The sequence below is a fragment of the Dipodomys spectabilis genome, unplaced genomic scaffold (genome assembly GCF_019054845.1).
Source record: "Dipodomys spectabilis isolate Male_0828 unplaced genomic scaffold, ASM1905484v1 ptg000274l, whole genome shotgun sequence".
Lineage (NCBI taxonomy): Eukaryota > Metazoa > Chordata > Mammalia > Rodentia > Heteromyidae > Dipodomys > Dipodomys spectabilis.
The window spans coordinates 771,365-781,256 of NW_024870951.1; the positions used below are offsets into that span (position 1 = coordinate 771,365).

Consider the following 9,892-nt stretch of genomic DNA (forward strand, 5'->3'; position numbering starts at 1 on the left):
CTATTTATAGTTCATCTCATAATTTGTATATGGCTTATATCATCATTTGTTCCTCATTAACATATGAAGTAAGGAAGGCCTACAGTTTTAACAGAAACTGTGTAGTTAACATAGTCAACTCTTTATTCTGCTCCTTTACACAAAGACTTTGCAACTTCTCATTACTAAACTTTCTATAAAATCTGAAATGTACATACTTAGTAGTACTTATCTGCTACCATAAATCTTAAATACTTTATAGAAAAGTATTATGACCTGCCAAACAGTCCCAGTTTTTGGCATATATAAGCAAATTCCCAAAATTAAATATATTGAAAACATTAAAACTTTTAACAAACCTTAACACTTGCTGTAGTGTTCATTATGGCAGGTCCCTTGTATAGAATAATTGAATTCCTCCTCCTACACATCTCTTGAACAACAAATATCTGGAATTATTTTGTTTTTGACATGTCAATCTTGACTTTATTCTTAAATGTGTACTTATGTAAGAAGTACATGGTTCTAAAATTTCACGAAAATTATTTCAAACTTACTTTTTGTTGAATTGTCTAGTTAAAGAAAATCAATTACAATTTACATATAAAAATGTTCTGTGCACAATTCTGCATCACATACACTAACATTGGAATGATACAGAGCAGATTAGCATGGCCACTGGGCAAGGATGACAGGCAAATTCCTGAAGCATTCCATCGCCCAATTTTTTAGGAAATGGAAAGACTTGGAAAAAAAATTATTAATTGAAGTAAGCCAAGTCCAAAGAAACTTAGGTCCCATGGTTTCTCTAATTTTCAATAACTAATGTATGTCTAGGATAAGCAGAAAAGGCCAAAAGTTATGTGTATATGACCAGATAAGATTATGTTAAGGGAAATGAAACCCATGTTAGGGACACAAGTGGTTTTTTTTTTCTTGCTATTGTTTCTCATGTACTTGTAACGTGCAGTGTGTTTTTTTTTTTTTTGTTTCTTTGTATGTTCGTCCCCCATGCTATTACACCTGTTTTCACTGTATTTGAAGTTGGTGCGCCTACATCTTGTATATACTCTCCTCTAATTTGGTGAGGGGAAGGAAAAAAAAAACAAAATGATTAAATAGGGATACAGGTATACCCATTGTAACAATAAGATGCACAAGACACTATGTTGTAAAGTGAACTTTACAATTGAGGTTGGGAAAGGGAGGAGGTTAATGGACTTGTGGAGGTGGGAGGGAAGGGATGTAGGGGAACAATAAAGGAGGAGGTAACAATGCTTGTTAGGGAATGTACTCATTACCTTGCTCATGTAAGTGTTACCCCTATGTACAGTATTTTTAAAATAAGAACGTATAAAAATGTTCTGAGATGGAAGAGTTTATTTCCTTTATTTTACTCATATAATATCGTTAGCAAAGGAATTCATGCAAAACTCCGATATGAAGGCATTTTGAATACAAATGTGGGTGAATGCACGCATGTGCTCAAGTACTTGAATGTGTGTTGACGTGCTCAGTGTTTGAAATCAGGGCTTCAAGGTCTTGCTGGGCCTTTTTTCTCTAGATTGATGAGCTACTAAATGAGCTACATCTCCATTCTTGGCCCTATGCTAGTTCATTAAAATTTTTGAAAAATAATCTCCTGAATTTATTTTGCCCTGATTGGCTTCCAACTACTATCCACAGATCTCAGGCTCCTGAGTAGATATCCAGAGTAGTTAGGATTACAGGTGTGACAAACCAGCAAAAGCTTTCAGAATAACGTTAAAAGTAGAAGAAAATTTACTTCAGAGGGCATGTTTTAGCATCTCCAATTTTAAAGCATTTTGGAGTGATTATTTATGATTTTTTTTTCTTTTTGGATACTTATAAGACAGTAGGTGATGATATTTAAAAGTTTTAGTACTTTTTAAAGAGGATACTGGAATTGTGGGACAGAAGAAATTTGCCTCTCTTTGGACCTCAATGTATAAGCTCAGTTCTGTGCATGATAACCCAGTGTCACCAACACAATCTGTATTGAGGACAAATGTGATAGAAAACAATCACCATGGGCAATATTTACTATGCTATTATTTCTTGGACAATATGAATATTGAATTGAGAGTGTAATAGAATGGAGAGATTTTATCTACCTTTTGTGTATTGCTGAAAGACTTTCAGAAACTTTGACTCATTTCTTTCCCCACTGTGTGTGTCTTTAGGCCGTGCACTTACTGCATTTAATTACAATTTTTCCCAACACTAAAATGGTAATAACATTAACATTATAGCAAATGTTATCTTAACAATTAAGGGAATAAAACTTGTGAAATACTTAAAATAAACTTCTAGGAATGAGCTTTGAGTTTAGCCAGCAATCTTTTATAAATACTAAATAGAACGTCATAAGTAGTACAGAAACCATTACATGTAGTGAGTAACTAGAAGTAATATCTATTGATCATGCTCTGCTTCCAAGGAAGCCAGGTGGATAACTTCTCATGCTGTAAATCAAACTGGTTATGTTATGTCTTGATAGTGTAAAAATATCAGGGACAGAATGATGAAGGAATATTGTAGACTGAGGTGAAATCCATATGAAAATGTGCAAAACTGATAAAACATAAAAGTATCTGAGCAGTATTTTGTGTTTTACAACATTTAAGTTACATCGCAAAGATAAAGAAGTCATAGAAGAATAAATTCTTTTTTGTTGTCCTATCATAGCTCCTTAAAAGGATGAACTCTTTCCTCATTCTTATACAGGCATCATCGGATGAGAGGAACTGTAGTTTTTTGTTGTTGTTGTTTGCTTCCTTCCATTTGTTCTTCAGTTTGAAATCTGAGCTACTAGAGACTGAAAGAAACCAAGAGAAATTAGACAAACAGGCTTTGGAAAGAACAATCAATGTAAAATAAATAAACTACAGCCCTGTAACAGGTCTAACTAAATGGAGTTATATAGTGTCAATTTTTAACAGAAAATGATGTAAGCAATACCATGTTATTGAAAACTGAAAAATGTTAAGAGTTGCTTCATTTTTTTTATTTTCTACTACCTTGAATTTATTATTGATCTGATTTAGCGAGATTAAAGATGAGATTAACCAGAACCTCGATTAAAAATGGACAAAAGTTCTGAATAGACATGTTCTCCATAAGCCCTGAAAATTGCCTGTGGGTTTACAAAGTTGTGTTTAATACAACTTCTATGCTGCCTTAATGCTTTTTGAGCCGAAGTCATTAGAGAAATATAATTCAAAATTACTATGAAACAACTTTATAACTATTATAACTCATCAAAAAATCAATGGATCCAGTTATGGTGGTAAAGGCTTGTAATTCCAAGCATTTAAGAGGTTGGATTTAATTCTAAGGCCAGTCTAGGGTACTGCAGATAGTAAAAACCTGCCCTTTATTACCTTTGAATAAACGGTAATAATGTTGGTGAGAGTGTGGAGAAAAGGAAATTTTCTACACTATTGGTCAAAAAACAGTTTAGTATTCTCGTTGTAGAAAGTAGTATGCAAGTTTCTAAAAAAATCCAAAGTTGAGATATCATCTGATCCACCAATCATGTGATTATTTCTCTCTGCGTACCTCATAAATATATATGTAGTTCATTGTTATTCACAAGAGCAGCCAAGATATAAGTCAATGTTTAGTGTTCAACTACAGACTAATAAAGCAACTGTGGTACATGCACAAATATCTTTTTCTGTTTCATCTTTAAAATAACAAGAGACTGCTCCCATTAGCCACAACTTACAATGACCTGAAAGATGTATTCGAAATGAATAAAAATGTTGTGTTCTGATCTTTGTAAACACACACACACACACACACACACACACACACAAAAACTCAAATATTAAGACAGATTTTTTTTAAAGTAAAGCAAAGTGGAAATTCTGGGGCATTTAGTTCACAATGTAGAAGATACTAGATATACAGTATGAGGTATAGAGTTGAAATGTACAACATGAGGATACAGGGGACAACAGTGGCCTTACATAGGAATGAAGCTAAGTAAGTAGGAGTTGTTCTTCCTAGTAGGGGCTGCTCTTTTAGTTGTTCTTCTTTTAGTAATTGAAAAGATGAATGTAATTCTTTCAATATACCTGTCTGTTTGCAGAAATGATAACAAACAATATTGTAATAATGTTGCATACTCAACATAGAACAAACTGTCAAATTAAAATACATGAGATTATCCTTGATGTAAACTAATTATTACAAATAAGGGAAACCATGGGAACTATGTTTCTTTAAGTCTGGTTTATTTCACTTAATATGATTTTTTCCAAGACCTTCCATTTCCTTACAAATGAGGTGGTATCTTTCTTTCTGATGGAAGCATGATACGTGTGTCTATGTGTGTATGTAAGTGTGTGTGTCTCATTTTCTTGATCCATTCATCTACTGAGGGGCTTCAGAGTTGATTCCACATCTTAGCTATGGTAAATATTACTGTGATAAACATAATTGCGCTGGTAGCTTTAGTGTGGCCTTGTTTGTGATCATCTGGTTAAATGCCCAGAAGTGGGATTACTGGGGCATAGGAGCGTTATTTTGTACATCAAGGATAATCTTAGTAGATGAGTAGAATAACTCAATAGCTATGTACATATGACCATATAGGGTGATTCTAAGTGAAATGAACTCCAAGACATGTTCTTTGTTGTTGTTGTTCTTAATGTACTACATGATTTATTTTTATCCTTTTGTGTTTTCCCCACCTATGGTTTATCCCCTGTAGTCACTGTATTTGATTTTGATTCCCTGGGTATTGTAAATATGTTGATCTGAACTGGGGAAGGGGAAGGAAAAAAAACAAAATAGTGAGACAAAGGACAAAGGGGGAACCTATGCAACAGTGATACTCACAAAACAATAGGTTGGAAATGGATCTTGGGAGGTGCATTGGGAGGGAAGAGGGAGAAAAATGGGTAAAGGGGTAACAAGTTAGAAAAGAAATTAATTCCTTACCTTAATTATGTAACTCTAACCCCTCTGTACATTACCTTGACAATAAAATTTAAATAAAAAATAAAATAAAATATATGAGAGCAGCAATACAGTCAGTGGGACTAGGGGAAATTCTGTACTATACAAAGAAAAGTAGAACAGCTATGGAGAGCAACAATTTGACTTTAACGTAAGAAGTAATAAACTAGCATACAGATTTTCAGCCTCATGTCAGTCACTAAAAAGGGAAAACAAAATGCATAATTAGCAAACCAATAGAGATAAAATAGAAAACTAAGCAATTGAGGTGAAGGGGTGACTTGGATCAAGTATAACAAATGACACAATTAGAAAACAATAACAAGGTGGTAAGTTTAAAAAACATAGGGCTGGGAAGGTGGCTCAGTGGTAGAGTGCTTGCGTTGCATGCATGAGGCCCTGGGTTCAATTCCTCAGCACCACATAAGCAAAAAGAAAAAAGCCGGAAGTGGCGCTGTGGCTCAAGTGGTAGAACGCTAGCCTTGAGCTGAAGAGCTGAGGGACAGCGCCCAGGCCCAGAGTTCAGGCCCCACAACCGGACCCCCCCAAAAAAAATAAATAAAAAATAAAAAACATTACCCATAATTCTATTAAATGTTGTTTACATCACAATTTGTTAGAACTATAATTCAAATCACAGTTTAATAGTATGTCATTTTAATAATAGTTTACTTATTATTGATTACTTCATATTCAATGTTTAATATATAATTTTATTTTCTGCAGATATAGAAAAGAAAAAGTGAAGCTAATATTAATAAATTAATGTAATAATTCAAAATGCATCCTACACTTAGCACTCTTCTTAACATGAAAAAATAAATTATTGCACATGACTCCTGGTATTAGGTGGAAGGGTTCAGCATTGTAGTAAAATTCACACCACACAATACAGGAGGGTATTACTCCTCTAATCTAGCTTAAATTGTGGAAATTTGAATTTTACATGCATTTTTAATTCCTGTCTAAGTGACATCTAAAACATATACAATCATATACACGAGGAGTATTTCAGATAATACTTAAAAGTCACATTCATTAATTAAATTTTTATTATTTTGTACCAAATAAATATTTAAAGAGAGACTGGATTTCTGAGTAGATGATGGTGTATATGTGCCAGATTATTCATATTGAGGCTTATTTTATATTTCTGACATTGTTTCTACAGTCAGATTTAATTTTCCATAAAGGGTTAAGTGCATTATATAGGATATATGAAAGTAAACTGAATGTTTATTCCAGTAATCCTTTGCCACTTGTCTAATCCCAATATAATTCATCCATGTGTTTAAAGTAATGAAAATAACAACAGATAAAAGAAAGATAAATCAGTCTGTAGTAGACAAGTATTTTCACCTTTATTTTCACAGTTGGTCCTCTTTTACACTACAGAATATTCTTGGGAAAATGTGCTCCAGGCTGGCCACAACTGCAGAATATTATGGTTTGATGTATCATAAGAGAAGGAAGGAAGGGGACCTTCCTTCCAAAAGTCTGCTCCATGGGATGTGATCTGCTTCATGGTGCTGAATTGGAAATGAACATTTTTCACGCTCAACCTTGAAAAGCCATCTTGATAGACCATTTCTATAAGTGGTTACAGAGGATTATTGATGGCTTTGCAAGGATGCCACATTGCCTCATTTTGAGACAATTAACAGGAATTTAGTCAGCTGTTTCTTTGTATCTTTAGGAGAAAAACCTATTGACTCTAGGTCAGGGGATCACTGGGACCCAGAGAAGCTACTATCTTGAATAGTAATCCTAGACCTCTAAAACAAAAAACAAAAAAAAAACCACACAAAACAAACAAACAAACAAAAACTCCAGTAAGCACAGCCAGTCATGTCTGCTATCACAGCCTACATGAAGTCAGGCAAGAAACAGAAGCTGAAAGTCATTTAGCTGATAAATAATATATTTTTTATGAGGCAGACTGAAATGAGACTCCAGAGAGAGGGTCAGAAAGACTGAACAGAGACACTAAAGTTGATCACACAAAGATTAGAAAGTAGAGTTCCTTGTAGAACAAATAAATCATAGATTAGAAAGTAGAATTCCTTGTAGAACAAATAAATCATAGAAAGCCTATGCATGTAAGAACAAGACAGATCTTAGTCAGATTTAGTAAGGGTCTGTCAAGTCTGTTAATTTATTTAAAAAACCAGCTGATTTGCTGATTCATTCTATGTTTTATTTTGTCTTTATTTAGTTATTTCTGATTTAATTTTTTATTTGTTTCTGTCTATTGTTTTGGGTTTGGGCTTCTTCCTGTTTTCAAGGAGCTTGAGCTACATAAGTAAAATATTCATTTGAGATTTCCCCAATTACTTGATGTAGGCACACAGAGCTATAAATTTTCGTGTAAGTACTACAAATATCAGAGTAGCTGGTATTTTGTGTGTTCATTTTTGTTAAATTGTAGAAACTTTCAGATTTCCATTATAATCCCTTCAGTGTTGCACTGGTCATTCAGCAACTTTTTGTTCAGTCTTCATTGGTTTGACAATTTTTTTGCTTTAGCTGTTTAATACTAAGTTTATTCTGTTATGGTCGGACAAGAAATTGGAATTCAATTAATTTTTCTTTCAATTTGAACAGAATTTCTATGTGACATAGGATATGTTCTATTTTGAAGAATCTTCCATGAGCTGCTGCGAAGAATGTATAGTCTGACATTAATGTATATCCTGTAGATGTCTGTAAGGGATAGGTGGTCAATGTAGTGATTTAGGTCTGCAGTTTCTTGGTTGATTTTTTTCCTGCATAACCAATCCATGGAAGGGAATGAGGTGTTGAGATGTCTTTTTAGGTTAAGTAGTATTTGGTTGATGAAGTGGGATGCTGCACTATTCAGGGCATTGATATTTAGACTTGTTATATCCTCCTAATGGAGAGTTGCTTTTATCAATATATAATGTCTCTTCCCACTAATTTTAATTTGAGTTCTATTTTACCTTATGTTAGTAATTCTGCTGTGGACTGTTTATGGTCTCCATTTGCTAGAAAATTTTCCTTTCATCCTTTCAGTTTGAGTATGTGTTTGTTTTTGTCAATAAAATGTGTCTCTTTTAGATACTATTTGGATGCGTCTTGTTTTTGATACTAATCTCTAATCTATGTCTTCTATTTGGAAATTTAAGTCCATTGATATTGAGAGTTAAGACTGAGAAATATCTGATAAATCCTGCTATGTTATACACCTGCTGTTAGGAGCTGTGCCTCATCTACTCTTAATATAGTTACCTTGTTCTGTAGTAGGGAGCATTTTATATAACCAGTTCCTCTTCCTCTTCTTCTTGATCGTCTCTATGTAGGATATATTTAATTAACTTCAATCCTGCTGATTTGGTGGAAAAACGTTGTTTCAAATTTTCTTTGTCATGAAATATGTTTATATATCCTTTAAATGTAAAGGAGAGTTTGGCTTGGGACCATATTCACGGTTGGTAGTTGTTTACCTTTAATGTTTGTCATATATAATGCCAGGCTCTCCTTTTTACCATATCAGCTAAGAAATCTGTATTTATTCTGACTGTATATCCTTTATAAATAATTAAACTTTTCTCTATGGCAGCTTTAAGAATCCTTCCCTTGATCGTTAATGATCCTCTAATTGATTATGATCTGGTGGTGGATTGTTCAGTTCTAGAAATCTGTTTGGTTTCTAAATACTTCTCTTCTCTGCATGAGCCTATCTCGTTGAATGTTTGGCATGTTCTCTGCTAGAATTCTGTAATATGCTTCCCATTCATTTATTTTCTTGCTCTTCTCCTTCTTGACACCTATTTCCCTGAAATTTGATCTACTAACTGAGTCTTGAAGTTCTGGCAAGATCATTTCTTATTTCTTGGAGTTTTTCTAAATGACTATCTCCTCTTTCTTATTAGGCCTATTCTGTCTTTGACCCTTTGAGATTATCTTCTATGTCATCTTTTTACTGTAGAGACATTCTACTTTGTTTTTGATTTCTCTGTCTTCTAATTGGTCATTTTTAGGGGTTCTATCCCTTTATTAATGCTTTGTTTTAGGTCTTGTATGTACTTTCTGTACATTTTTTCTTTGGTTGGGGGAGTTGCAAGGGCTGTTTTCTTAGCTGTGAATTCTCTTATATCTTTTAACTAGGCATCCATTTTATTCCTGGACTCCTTTGTATTCTCAGAATTTATTTATCTTTCTGTTTGTAGTCTCCGTGAATTATTTTTCTAATGATTGGTTCGTCTCATCTTGTTCACAAATTTTCTTGTAGAGGTTTTCTATCTTTCCATTAATCACATTTTTCAGTCGTATATGTAATGTATTTTGGTAACTATCTTCTAGATCCTTGATTGTCTGTTCTAATGCCTAGTTATTTACTGTGTGAATTATACTACCTTGACATCACTTTTCTTGTATTTTTCCCATTTGTTCTGTCCATTTGGAGGTTTTCTTTTTGGGGGATCTATGATCTTAATAGGTGAATCTCTATGTTCTTGGTTGATTTGAGGTGTTGGTTTGGTCTTCTGTTGTGATTTGCTTTTCTGGAATTAAGTTTTTGTTTCGACAATTAAGTGTAGGAGTAGAGACCAGTGTGGTGAGATGTTGTGATTTTCATACTTGTGGTTCCAGTGACAGTTCGGACTGTCCAGTGGTATGGTGAATTGTCTCTCTGTATGGATGTGGCTTTCTTTAATGTACATTTCTGTTCTTGCTTATTTCCATGTTACCCTTTTATTTTCACACTGCAAATGTACTTTTGAATATGTTGGCCAACACAGTCACAGGAGTCACCTGCCTGGCTGGGCACCTTTTCATAGATTTCTGTTTTCTTGTGAAGACAGTATAAAATCTTCTTTTGAATTTTATATTATAGCTGACTTGGTGTGACCCTCTAGAAGAGGAGTCCTTGCTAGGACTCTAAATATCTATTTTATCTCTATTT

The 9,892-nt window shown here is 33.8% G+C and overlaps 1 pseudogene; it reads left to right on the plus strand.

Moving 5' to 3' along the window:
- The first annotated feature begins 595 nt into the window (after nucleotides 1-595).
- Nucleotides 596-708, plus strand: LOC122126313 (annotated as a pseudogene).
- Nucleotides 709-9,892: the final 9,184 nt, after the last annotated feature.